The 14,049-nt window shown below is 40.0% G+C and overlaps 1 protein-coding gene across 1 annotated transcript in view; it reads right to left on the minus strand.

Moving 5' to 3' along the window:
• ARHGAP24 (Rho GTPase activating protein 24) overlaps positions 1-14,049 on the minus strand; it is a 416,617-nt gene that overhangs the window by 243,377 nt on the left and 159,191 nt on the right. The window lies entirely within an intron of this gene.

The following is a 14,049-nucleotide window of genomic DNA, read 5'->3' on the forward strand; positions in this document are numbered from 1 at the left end:
CCCTCCCCCTAGTTGCTAATGCCCCCCCCTTTTTTTGGCCTCCTTTCCAAAATTATCTAAAATCTCATGGCACTGCCAAAACCCATGAGATTTTATCATCCCCACATTAAATATTTTCCAGTCTTTGCTTTCTTTCCTTCCCTCTTCCTCCCTACTTCCCTTTTCATAAAATTTTAACATTAAAAAAATGATTAAGTGCCAAGTATAGGCTAATAGAAGGGACGCGGTGGCTCAGTGGGTTAGGACGCTGAGCTTGTCGATCAGAAGATCGGCAGTTTGGCGGGTCGAATCCCGAGTGCCGCGTAGCAGAGTGAGCGCCTGTTACTCGTCCCAGCTTCTGCCAACCTAGCAGTTCGAAAGCATGGAAAAATGCAAGTAGAAAAATAGGGACCACTACGGTGGGAAGGTAACAGCGTTCCGTGTGCCTTTGGCGTCTAGTCATGCCGGCCGCATGACCACGGAGACGTCCTCAGACAAGCGCTGGCTCTTCGGCTTTGAAACGGAGATGAGCACCGGCCCCTAGAGTCGGAAACGACTAGCATGCATGTGCGAGGGAATCTTTACCTTTACCTATAGTCTAATAGATGTAATGCATGACACCTCTGCATTCTACTAACGATCCATTATTCTAAAATCAGTTGTATTTAAGGCTGTTCATCTACATATAGGTATGTGTGTGTCTGTGTATCTCTCTCTCTCTCTCTCTCTCTCTCTGTGTGTGTGTGTGTGTGTGTGTGTGTGTGTGAGAGAGAGAGAGAGAGAGAGAGAGAGAGAGAGAGAGAGAGAGAGAGAAGAGAGAGAGAAGAGAGATTTCATCAACACAGTTAAGAAGACCAGCAGCTTTTAGAAGTGTTTAAGCCTACTTACAGCGCGGGAACATGATATTAATTTGACTTAATTTTAGGCTGAAATATTCCGATTTAGCCAAGCTTTTTCACAATATATAGCACAAATCATCTAATTTCTGTGCATTTGCTCAGTTGGTGGTTGGACATTAATTGTTGCATGCAGCCAAAGCAAAACTCCACATTAAACCAGAGGCACATTTCTTACATTGGTTTCCCAAAAGGCAAGCTGGGATAAAGGAAATTAGTGAGGGAAGCAACGGAGAGGATCACTTGCCCGCGAACAGCTGAGGTCCAAAATCATAACCCAAAGTAAGTCCATCTTTTAGCACAAAGGTCAGCATTCTTTCTGCTGAGAGATAATACAGCAAACTAGAAGTATTTCTCTACCCCCCCCTAAAAAAAATAAAAGGGGGAGGGTGGGAGATTAGCCATGACCATTAGTACAATTTTGCCCTTTTCCTCCTTCTCTACTTTTTCGGGCGATATGTCCCAGGAAGGCTATTTGTACTACTCATGTTTCTTTTCTAATGACTTTTGCACCCATTCACACAGACAAGTGCTTAACGTATGCCACTTTTCAGCATGGACAATGACAGGATAGCCTTGGCTACATGAAGAGGGAGAAGAAATCACGGCTTCAGTCAGCCCCAACTTGGTGCTCTTCTAACGTATTGGCCTAGTACAGCTTTATAATAAGACATGAATAACAACACCCTAACCAGAAATTGCCAAGTTGTACATCATCATGGGAACAGACTTGGAAAAGCCAATGTACACTATCATAGGGACTTGTAGAAAGCCAGACCATTTCATTCATATGTGCGCTTCTAATTCGCTTATAGCTTCACCATTTCAGTCTGGAACAGCCCGCTCTGTCACAATCGCATTTCAACCAGGTGTAAATTTGAAATGTCAAGCCACACCTACATTGTGCCTTCTGTATATTGTGTCCTACGTGCAATGCCTAGCAGGGTGTATTGATTAATTGACCTATCCCACCGAGAATAATAAAGAAAAAAAATAGCAAGAATGGAAACCTTCCGTTTTATTCTCTTAATCATCTGCAGTGATTCGCTTAACAACTCCGGCAAGAAAAGTCGCATGTGTATAAACTGCATGCCGTGGGGACAACCACTTTTTTCCTCCTTTTCTCTATATGATGGAGTGACAGAGAGGAATAGCAGCAAAAAAAAACCACAAAACCATTCAGAGCATGGGGACTCAATGTCTTCAGTATCTGTATAAGGGTTTACCAGTGCCCAGAGTGGCAAAATGCTGCAACATCACCTTGCCGCACGACAAATAACCTCTCCGTGTACAAAACATCACAGGTAAAATTAGTTCTGCTGAAGTCTCACCAATGCCCTTGAGGCTTGGGGCTCCTGGCAACTAATGAAGAAGTACTGCTGACTGTCACGGAGCAGTGTGGGAGGCATTTATCTTTGTGGCAGAAGCAATTAAATCTGCTCAGCTCTCTGAGCATGACGTATGTGGAAGCCCCAGACTTTGTTTTCCTTAAAGGAAGTTTGGGCGGTGGCGGGGGGGGGGGCATGACATATGAAGATAAGCATCTAGGAAATGTCAAATTGGCTCAGAGATCCCTTGACAGCTCCTGGAAAGGGTGGAAGAAGAACCTCATCTATCCGTATGAGGACACAATAAATCCTTAGAGAACATGGCTAGGATAATAGACTTTTCAGACAAATGTTGCTGCTAGGGGTTTTCAATTGCTCAGCTTTTGAAAGGATGGGATGGCTGGTTACACTGCTCTGCATTCAAGATGTTTATTTCGCTGAAGAAGCCTCTGTGATCATTCAATTTACTATCTTTAGTTAACAGATCTTCAGACGGTCATTGGCTTAAGATGTTGGATTTAGAACTGGAGAGATTCATGCTGAAATTCTGAGGACGCTAAAACTTATTGGGTGACTTTGGGCCAGTGACTAATTCCTAGCTTTTCTTTCACTATAGAGTTGTTATTTGAGAGTAAAATTGCAGAAGGTCAATCTATAAGTGTCGAGCAGAAGTTGTGTGTAAGCTAGCTCACAATTTTTTTTAATGCAAATACAAACCAGAGAAAGAGATACTAACTATTCAACTTCTCTTTCAAAAGAGGTTGTGGGTGCTCCATCACTGGAGGTTTTTAAGAAGGGACTGGTATAGGATTTGTCTGAAATGATATAGGATTTCCTGCTTGAGCAGGAAGCTGAACTAGAAGACCTCCAAGGTCCCTTCCAACTCTGATACTCTGTTTAAGATTTTTACTGAAGCAGTAATTAAAGATTAAAAATAATAATAAAAATGAAATATAGCAATAGCTAAAGAGTGTTGTTGTTAGCTGCAAAGTTGTGTCCGACCCATCATGACCCCATGGACAATGTTCCTCCAAACCCTCCTGTCCTCTATCATCTTCTGGAGTCCATTTAAGCTCATGCGTACTGGCAGAAAGTGAAGAAGAACTAAAGAGCCTCTTGCTGCTGGTAAAGAAGGAGTGTGCAAAAGTTGGGTTGAAACTTAACATTAAGAAAACCAAGATCCTGGCATCCGGCTCTCTCAATTCCTGGCAAATAGATGGGGAAGAAATGGAAGTAGTGACAGATTTTATTTTCCTGGGCTCCAAAGAGCCTTGGTGGAGCAGTGGGCTAATGCCTCCTTAAGTAACACCAGCTGCTTGCAATTAGTGCAGGTTCGCATCCCACCAGGTTCAAGGTTGACTCAGCCTTCCATCCTTCCAAGGTAGGTAAAATGAGGACCCAGATTGTTGGGGGCAATTAAGCTGACTTTGTAATAATGCCACTTGGAGTGTGTGTGAAAGCCCTAATAAGCAGGCATATACATAGAATGAAGGCTACTGCTAAGTTTGTAAGCCGCCCTGAGTCTTCGGAGAAGGGCGGGATATAAATGGAATTTTAAAAAAAAAGATCACTGCAGACGGGGACTGCAGCCAAGAAATTAAAAGATGCTTGCTCCTGGGGAGGAAAGCCATGGCAAATCTAGACAGCACACTAAAAAGCAGAGACATCACCCTGCCAACAAAAGTGTGTATAGTCAAGGCTATGGTCTTCCCAGTTGCAATGTATGGCTGTGAAAGTTGGACCATAAGAAAGGCTGAGCGCCAAAGAATTGAGGCCTTTGAACTATGGTGCTGGAGAAGACTCCTGCGAGTCCCTTGGACTGCAAGGCGATCAAACCGGTCAGTCCTAGAGGAGATCAACCCTGACTGCTCTTTAGAAGGCCAGATCCTGAAGTTGAAACTCAAATACTTTGGCCACCTAATGAGAAGGAAGGACTCACTGGAGAAGAGCCTAATGCTGGGAAAGGTTGAGGGCAAGAGAAGAAGGGGACGACAGAGAATGAGGTGGGTGGATGGAGTCACTCAAGCAGTAGGCATGAGCTAAACAGTAAGCAACACCAAATTTTAATTAGTCACCTTTGCAGTAAGACATCTCTGAATGTCTTATTCCAAAGGCTTTGAATAGCCTTTGAAAGTATGGCTCTCCAGAGTCAGGAAGTGTTATGGATAGCTCTATCAAAAGGACGGTTCCTTGTAATCATCAGCCTCAAACATCAGCTGTGAATCTTGGTGCCATGGTTCTGATAGATGAGACTAGTAGAAATAACAACTCCGAGGCATTTCCTTTCCTCAAAGAACAATTTTAATGGCTACATAATATCAGCATGAACAAAGGTGAAACCAAGACTGAAAGTCCCCCCCCCACAAAAGGTTACAAAGTAAAAACTTAAAACTCCCCATCCCTAAATGTGTCATAAATCACAATCCCCAATAAATATCTTTGGTGGGCTCTCTAATGGTAGCTCCGGACCGCCAAAAGCTTAGGCTGCTTGACCTTGGTTCCCACAAGAAACATATTGTTATGACTAAACTAGAAGAATTCATCTTCTCCCTTCCCCCCCTCCCTCCCATTGCTGTGGCAAATGAAAAATAAAGAAAGATGGCTGTAGCCAGAGTAGTTTGAAGGTTTGACACTTGGGGCATATAAATATTAACACGAGAACAAATCAATCCATCCTTTCTGTCAAGTCACCTGAGATAGGGCAACCTCTTGAGTATTTCAAAGAATGACTTATTTAAAATAAACATGCCATTTTTTCCTTTCAGGTTAAGAAGGAATGCAGTTTCTTCTTTTTACTATCAATGGGCCTTAATGGATATGCACTATAAGACAACAACAACAACAACAACAACAATTAGTTGGAAGGGACCTTAGAGGTCATCTAGTCCTCCTGCTCAGGCAGGAAACCCTATATCATTTTAGGCAAATGGCTGTCCAGTCTCCTCTTAAAAACTTCCAGTGTTGGAGCATTCACCACCTCTGGAGGCAAGTGGTTCCACTGGTTAATTGTTCTAACAATCAGGAAGTTTCTCCTTAGTTCCAGGTTGCTTCTCTCCTTGATTAGCTTCCATCCATTGCTTCTTGTCCTGCCTTCAGGTGCTTTGGAGAACAGCCTGGCTCCCTCTTCTTTGTGGCAGCCCCTGAGATATTGGAACACTGCTATCATGTCACCCCTCACCCTTCTCTTCATTAAACTACACATACCCAATTCCACTTTAATTTAACCTGCTGATTACATAAATTGACTGAGATTCTATCCTTATCCAGATCTGGCATTACATTGCAATATTGTATGTCAAAATTGTTATTGTGGTTTAGCATTGAGACAAACTTACTCAGATATGTGACTAAAACCAGCAAAACACTTACAATAGCTGACTTCTATTGATTTCCGAGAAACTTAACTATGACCGACTTCTCAAAATTCTAGAAACAACTCAGAAACACTGTGTATAAATTATACATTGAACTCATACACTTATTGAACTAATATATGGCAAACAAAATTCACTACAGGTAGTTCTTGACTTACGACCACAACTGAGCCCCAAACTTATGTTGCTAAGTGAGACATTTGTTAAGTGAGTTTCGCCCCATTTTATGACCTTTCTTGCCACAGTTGTCAAGTGAAACACTGCAGCTATTACGTTAGTACCCGCATTGTTGAGGTCAATATGCTGCTGGCAATCGGCAGAGTTAGCCTGCAATACTGCATTCTAACCACTGTGTGTCACCAGAGTTCAAGGGTGATCACATGACCCAGGAACAGTGCAACTGTCATAAGTACATGCCAGTTGCCAAGCGCCTGAATTTTGATCACATGACCATGGGGATGCTGCACCAATCATAAATGTGAAAACGGTCATGTCACTTTCCAGTGCCATTGTACCTTTGAATGGTCACTAAACAAATGGTTGCAATATGAGGACTGCCTGTAGCTCAAGAAAAAGAAAAATGGTTGTTCTTATCTCCTGTTCTATATGAGTTAAAGATGGTCTCTATGGCTGTCTGCCACATAACTAATTTTCTTGGAGACTGCCTAGAGATGGGGAATTACCAGTGATGTTTTGCTTTATTTATATTGTTATTATTCAATTGTTCATATTCCGAAGCAGTGGAAAATTAGATATTGCAAATGCATATATATTACTGTATTACATTCAAGGCATTATTTTAACAATAGGGAAGAAAGTTACTTTCAAGCAACAATATTTCCAACGGGAACCAAGAGCAAAATTGTATTTTGCCATACATGTTGAAGCAGTCCAAGAAGCATTTTAGTTTAAAAACCAACAGACCATCACATCTGACATAGTAATTACTCATTTCAAACCCTTTGTGCCAAGAATGGCCAATTTTCCCCTTTCTCACATTCAGCAAAAATGAAAAAAGACTCTGTATCTGAAGAATGGAAGTCTGGAAAATGTCTCCCAAATAATCTGACACATCATATCGAAACTCCACAGGCCAGATTGTGTTATTTTGCATAGGCTGCAATTAAGCATCATTTCAGAACCATATGTTTTCTCAATCACACAACTTTCTGCTCTAAATCTAGGCTGGCATTTTATTCCTAAGTACCCCAGAAAGAATCCAGAAAAAGCTGATTTTACTTAATTCTCTCTGAAAGCAATAGAGTTTTCAGCCAAATCCCCTATTTTTTTTCAATGGAGAACTGAATTCAGTAGATTAACTGTCAAGTATACCTGTACAGAATTGTAATCTTAATTATATCATTGTAGTCAAATAAGATTATCATTAAGTCATTCAGACTGTATGGTAGGCCTTTTATTTTCAGTGGAATATATTACGAAATGATGAATGCAGAATCTTAGTTTCCATATTTTAAAAATGCAATGGCTAGAATATAAACTGTGATCCATCTCTGGACAATTTATAGTTAATCTAGAAGTGCCCCGAGAAAAATTTTTTTTATTAAAGAGTTTTACAAAAACAAAATTTTACAATATATCCCCAAAACCCTCCCACCCCAAACCCACCCACTTCCCCCCCCCACTTCCCAGAGCTAAATACAGGATTATAGTTACAATAATCATATTCTAAATAAAAATTATGCATAATATACAATTAACCAAATTCATAATGCGCTTTAACTCTCTTTTAACATAACTACAAACAACGTACCTATAACAATATCCCACTAAAATCTACTCATAAGCTAAATGGAACTTTTTAGTCCCATATTTGTTTTGAATATAATTTATCCATCTCCTCCAAACTGAAATATATTTTTCCTGTGAATGATCCTTCAAATAAGCAGAAATCTTAGACATTTCTGCAAGATTCGAAACTTTAAACACCCATTCTTGTACAGTGGGCAAACTATCCTTCTTCCAATATTGTCCCACCAGTAACCGTGCTGCCGTTATTATGTTCAACATCAAGTTAGTTTCTTTAACATCACAATCTGCAACAATACCCAATAAAAACAGTTGCGGGGAAAACTTTATCTTTCTCTTAAAAATCTTTTGAATGTTCCACCAAATTTTAATCCAAAAAGCTTTTATATTTCTACAAGTCCACCACATGTGAAAATAAGTAGCTTCTAAACTACCACACCTCCAACATTTAGACTGTAAATTAGGATACATGTTGGACAACTTCTTGGGAGAGTGCCCCGAGAAATTTTGACACTTAAAGTTGAATACTCCAATGATACCAAAATATAATTGAAAATATCAACAATATATGCTATTTGAAACTGCAAAATGTGTGCATAAGCCTGTCCTAATACATTTCATCAACAGCAAGCAAAAAGTCCACATGCAAATTTCCATAAGTCTGTGCAATCATCTAGAGCAGACATGTCAAACTCGCGACGTCACGTGACGTTGCACAACGTATCGAAATGGTTTTGCCATTGCCGGCAATGGGATGAGCGTGGCTTCTGGATGACGCATCCGGCCCGCGGGCCAGCAGTTTGACACCCCTGATCTAGAGCATGTGGTGATACAAACGTAGAATCTCTTTCGTCTGCAACTCTTTAAAATAGCCACATCTTTACAGGTCAGTTGTTAAGTATAACTGTCTAATCAAAGGGAAAAAAATGCAGCAGCTTTAAAGAGATGCAGATAGTTACTGTGCTCTTGTTCTGAAGCATCCTTTTCAGAATTATTTATGAAGAGCCATATAGCTTTAATACAGTTGGATTTCTTACTTATTGCTTACTTATTGCTATTATTATTATTATTTATTATTTATAATAAATATTGCATATTTAAATGTAAGTGATTTTCATCATAATGAAGACCATGATCTATGCTGTTTTCTTGATTTTAGAGGCTGTTGATGGACAACTTCCAAATCTTTAGTGACCCAGTCTTTAAATAACTTATCAATAAATCCAGTAAAACCCTCTATCCATCCACTACAAGCACACAGTCCTGTTTTTCATGTCCACATATTGTAACTCCTTGGACACACTTACCATAATGTTCTCAAACCAGAGGGTTATCATAGGCCTTAAGATTTAGCACATACAGGTAGTCCTCAACTTACGATCACAACTGAGCCAACATTTCTGTTGCTATGTGAGACATTTGTTAAGTGAGCTTTGCCCCATTTTACAACCTTTCTTGCCATAGTTGTTAAGTGAATCCGGCTTCCCCATTGACTTTGCTTGTCAGAAGGTCACAAAAGGTGATCATATGACCCCGGGACACTGCGAACGTCATAAATATGAGTCAGTTGCCATGCGTCTGAATTTTGATTGCGTGGCCATACGGGTGCTGCAACAGTTGTATGTGTGAAAAATGGTCATAAGTCACTTTTTTCACTGCCATTTTAACTTTGAACAGTCAGTTGCTATTGAAAATCAAAGGCTATCTGCATAGGATTTCATTGCATTCTTTATATCCTTTGATACCGACAAAGCCAATTATATAATGTACCTAAAACCAATTTCAATGGGACTGAAACAGAAATTTTATATTTCTACAGCTAAACCATCAGTTTAAAAATCCTAGGTTTTGAAGCAATGAATGCCTTGAAACTCAGAGACATTAACATGGATAGGAAGTAAAATCTGCATCTATATTCATGGGGGGGGGGAGTCAAAATAATTGTTACTGCTAATTAAAAATGTAAATCCAATACAATTCCCTACATATATATTTTAGAACAACTGCATGCATTTTTGCCAGAATTTATTTTATTCCTGGATTCAGAATTCAAGCACCATGCAACATCCACTTGCATTCTCCAAATAATTTCAACGTATTGCCGATAAATAAACCAGAAAAAGAGAGAGATGATTTTGGATACTGCCCACGGATTTGACATACAAATACAAGTTTGTCCCCAGCTGCCTTTGAGATGATAAAAGAAATGCATATATAATGAAACCGTAACAGACTTGGAGAAATGGCCAGTTTTGATATTCAACAAAAGTAATATATTGTGGTATATTGGTTAATCAAAAGTCTTTGTTTCGTTATGCAAGCACAGTCAAATTGACTCATATTTGAGGGCCTGCAATGGCTCTCAATGAGCTGTGGTTTCTTTCTACTCCCCCACTTTTCTGAACAGCTATGCCATATTGTTACAGATAGTCCTCAACTTACTACCAGTTGCTGAGTGACTGTCAAGTGCAGGAAATCAGGAGTCCAGACAGTACAAATAAATATAGGTTTATTTTATGGTAATGCTCTCTACAAGACTTTGAATTACTAATGGTAAAACCAAATTGCCAGAAGATAAGAGTCAATGGAATTTAAGGTGGGCTGGACTTAGATCTCTTGTGAGTATGAAAGGACTCGAGACTAATGACGTGTTTGACTCCTCCCTCACTCTCAGCCTGGTCATCTCCTACAGCAGGGGTCCCCAACCTTGGCCACTTTATGACTTGTGGACTTCAACTCCCAGAATTCCTCAGCCAGCAAGGTTGGGGACCTCTGTCCTACAGTGACTGTTAGAAATTAGAATGGACTTTCCCACAACTACCTATGATCCAGATTTGAAATTCCAGATTTGAAATTCTGCATTCTAACCACTGCGCCACCACAGCTCTTATAATTTAGATTCTAACCTGCCCCCCCCCCCGAAAAAAAAAGAATTTGGAAAGATGGGAGATAACTGTCGTCCGTTTCTATTGGGTAAAAAAAAGCAGAAAATAATATTACTGTATGCATTTCATTAAAACATGTGAAACAGTAAAAAGCAAGGAATGAAATGCAGTGAACCTATAACTAAATTAAGTGATAAACACAGTCCCCCACACTCTGGCTGTGTTTATGTTTTGTGGTAAGTCATGGTTTGGTTTAAGTATGGTTTACTGAGTAAGCTGTAATTTCTGTGGTCCCATATCACACTAAGACGTAAATCATAGTCAACCTCAGTTTACCTCACGTTTACATAACAAAACTTAATGGCTAAGTGTGACTGCTAGTGAAAGTCTTCAAACTTAATTGATTTGCAACACACTGGATTTCTATAGTGGCATGTAATTAATTAAAATGAAAGAAATATAAACCACCATGCTAGTACCTCAAAGGTGCTTATTTTCTATAAGAAGAACTAATCCTTCCATGCCCCCCTCCACCCAGTCAGAACTGATGAAGCTTCTTGCATGAGAAGCGAAACGTCTTGTTCTTCAAGAAAAAAAAATTCCTTCTTCGAGGGGAAAAAAAACAGTCCAGTTGCCTTTTGAAGAAAAAAAAAATTACCTTTGAGGCAACCATGACCTGGATGACTGAGAATCTCCATAAACATTCAGCACTTTAGTAATAGCATTTGTATCAGTTTCCAATCCTTTAGGATCGTGGTGGCGAACCTATGGCACACGTGCCACAGGTGGCCCGCAGAGCCCTCTCTGTGGGCAAGTGTGCCGTCGCCCCAGTCCTAGGCCTTCAGCTGGGTTTTATAAAACCTTTTCACTTTAGGCCTCTGCCGCCATATGCAAAAAAAAAAGGTTCAATCAACCAATCAATTTCAACTTCTCGCGGGGAAAAAAAGATGTCGCAGAGTTGGATCTGATTGATTGAACTTTTTAGTCCCACCCAGTCTGCCGTTACCACCGCAGCTACGCCCACCCAATGGGCCACGTCTACCCAGCAACCAACAATACATAAGTGGGTTTTGGGTTGCAGTTTGGGCACTCGGTCTCTAAAAGGTTCTCCAGCGCTGCTTTAGGAAAAGATGATTAAAAGAATTGTTTCCATCTCTAATTCAGAGCATGAATTCTGGAGAATAGGGTTCGCGCATAGAAAGCTTTGTACTCATATAGCAAGATAGATGTGGGTGGAGGAAGCTGAATAAGGACAAGTGTTTATATCTGTTCTCCAGGAAAACAATAACCAAGACCCTCTAACTACATTCTCTGTTCCTTCAGCTGCATCCATTAACATTTAGCCACAGATTCCATTGTAAATCAGCCCATTGCACTGCGAAAATATTTTTCATGCCTGAAATGTTTTGCTTTTTAAATCTGGAGAGAGAAAAATCTCTGCATTATTATGTGGTGCATGAGTATTTGCCAAGATCACAGCAGCTTCCTTGCATATAGGCAAAACAACAGCCAAGTAGGGTGGGTGTAACAGAAGTCAGAATTTTATTCCCACTTGATAAATTCAGCGGGGCGAAGGCTACATTCCTAATTACATGAGAGTAAATCTGACTAAACACAATGAATAAAAATTGTAATGTACTGGCTTTTTGTTATGCTGAAAGTACTTGCTTGTCTGTATCATTTGTTAATTGCTCTATTCACCTGTATGTTGTAACGGTTGCTGGGCCCGCCTAGACTGGTTGTCTCCAGCCGGCTAAGTAGGTCTTTGGGTGGGAAACCACTGCTTTAAACTTATTGGTCGCCACCTCTCGGCCAACTGTATAAATAGCTGCGCAGCAGCTCCTATGTTGCTTCTGTTATGTTCTGACCTTCAATAAAGCCTGTTGCTGTTTGGAACCTTCCGTCTCGCTCAATGCCTGCAAAGAACTGGCGACACAACCAAAATCGTGTTGAATAATTCCCCAGCAATTGAACTACTGTCTTGTAAATAGCTGAAAATTTCAACGCAGTTGGGGGTGGGATTTTTTTTTAATTTTTTATTTTTTTGATGGGGTGAAACTACAGGCAATAGGGTGTTCACCAGCAGGTGGAGCAATACCACAGCAAAAACAATTGGTAGGAAATGGGTTAAAATAGACCAGTCTCTACTGCACCTTTATGGGTTTCTACCTATTTTTTTTTCCTAGAGAACTGCAGAACAGTCCTACCAAAGCAGGAAATAAAAGTTACAGATACAGCATTTTCACAATTTGCCAAATTGCCTCCCTACCTCAGAACTAAAATATTTTTTTTTTTTTCATTTCATCCACTCCTGGAAGTTTGTGAATTGTTTCCTGTATGTGGTCTGTCTATGGAGATTCTCAGTCATCCAGGTCATGGATGTCCCACAGGTGCTTTTTCAAAAGGCAACTGGACTTTGTTTTCCCTTGAAGATGTTTCACTTCTCATCCAAGAAGCTTCTTCAGTTCTACTTCTTCTACTGAAGAAGCTTCTTGAATGAGAAATGAAACATCTTCAAGGAAAAACCAAGTCCAGCTGCCTTTTGAAAAAGCACCTTTGGGGACTATGTTGTATGTTGCAATGAGGACATATCAGGCAACATCAACTGAGGCATCCTAGAGTATCAGATCTAAGATGACCTTCTAGGCCTAGGGCCATCTTAGGCAACAAAGAAATACAGCTTTCTGCATCTCTTTGCCACCATTTATGGTCAACCAAATGATCTGCAGTCCAAATCTACTGTAGTAGCCCCGTTCCTTGTAAGGAGCACTGACTCCAGAAAGTCAGAAAATCTTATATCCTTAGCAATCTTTTCCAGCTGAATTCTTAACCAATAGAAAGTTTTTTTTATGCATTATATTCTGACCACAGTGGGTGCTAACGGTTTGCCAAGAAGGTTTTTTCTAAGAAATGCTGCTGACCATCTTGCTGGTGGCCACCTGCACTGGATTGATCCACTAGTAGTAACTTTGCATACAAAATGAAATTCTCATGACCCAGAAGAAGCCCCAATGTCTGGAGAATATTTACTCATGTATTTACTTGTGCAAACATTCTTCTGAATGATTGTTAGGATTCTCATCTATTCACAAAATGTGAATTATGCTGTACCAGAGACAAAATGAAGTGCAGAGCAGTGATTTATCAGAATGCAACCTACCAAAATCTCCAAGTCTCATCTCTTGAAAGCTGCTGCACATTACTCCTGCTTATGGTTGACCTTTTTCCAGGCAGGTGAGCTTGCTAGCAAACAAAGTTCAAGGCTCCAATCACCTTTCATTCTAATTTTCTGTAGGGTTAACTTGAGGTCAAGAAGCATTCTTGAAAATAAAGTTAAGTCTGGATGTGTGTGTGGAGGGGGGGGAGAGGTCAGAGAGCTTAAGGGCACCAAAGGAATTGTTTGCAGGTATATTTATGTTCCTGGATGCCTAGTAATTGTCAAAAGACAACAAAAAGTTTTGCTGAACAAGAAGAAGAATATGAAAAATTGCACTTCCCTGTTGTGTATTAAAAATGAGAAAAAGCCTGCATTACTTGAGATGAATGGGAACAATTTCTTTACTGTCTTTTTGTTCTTTTGTTCCTTCAAATTTTATATGCTGTTTTCCTTCTAGAGCAATAGATCTGCCAAAGACAGTGAGAAAATCCTCTTTTCTACAAATTGTCAGCGCGCGAAGCAACACACACATACAGTCTTGCTACAAGGACATGCGTAGAAAAAGAATAAGATACTTGGAGATTCTTAGTACCTTGCAAATTTTAATTCTTATTGTAGGAGGCAGGGATTTGATTCTGGCAAATGAATACATGGAAATGGATT

The sequence above is a fragment of the Vipera ursinii genome (assembly GCF_947247035.1).
Source record: "Vipera ursinii genome assembly, chromosome: 7".
In the NCBI taxonomy this organism is placed as follows: domain Eukaryota; kingdom Metazoa; phylum Chordata; class Lepidosauria; order Squamata; family Viperidae; genus Vipera; species Vipera ursinii.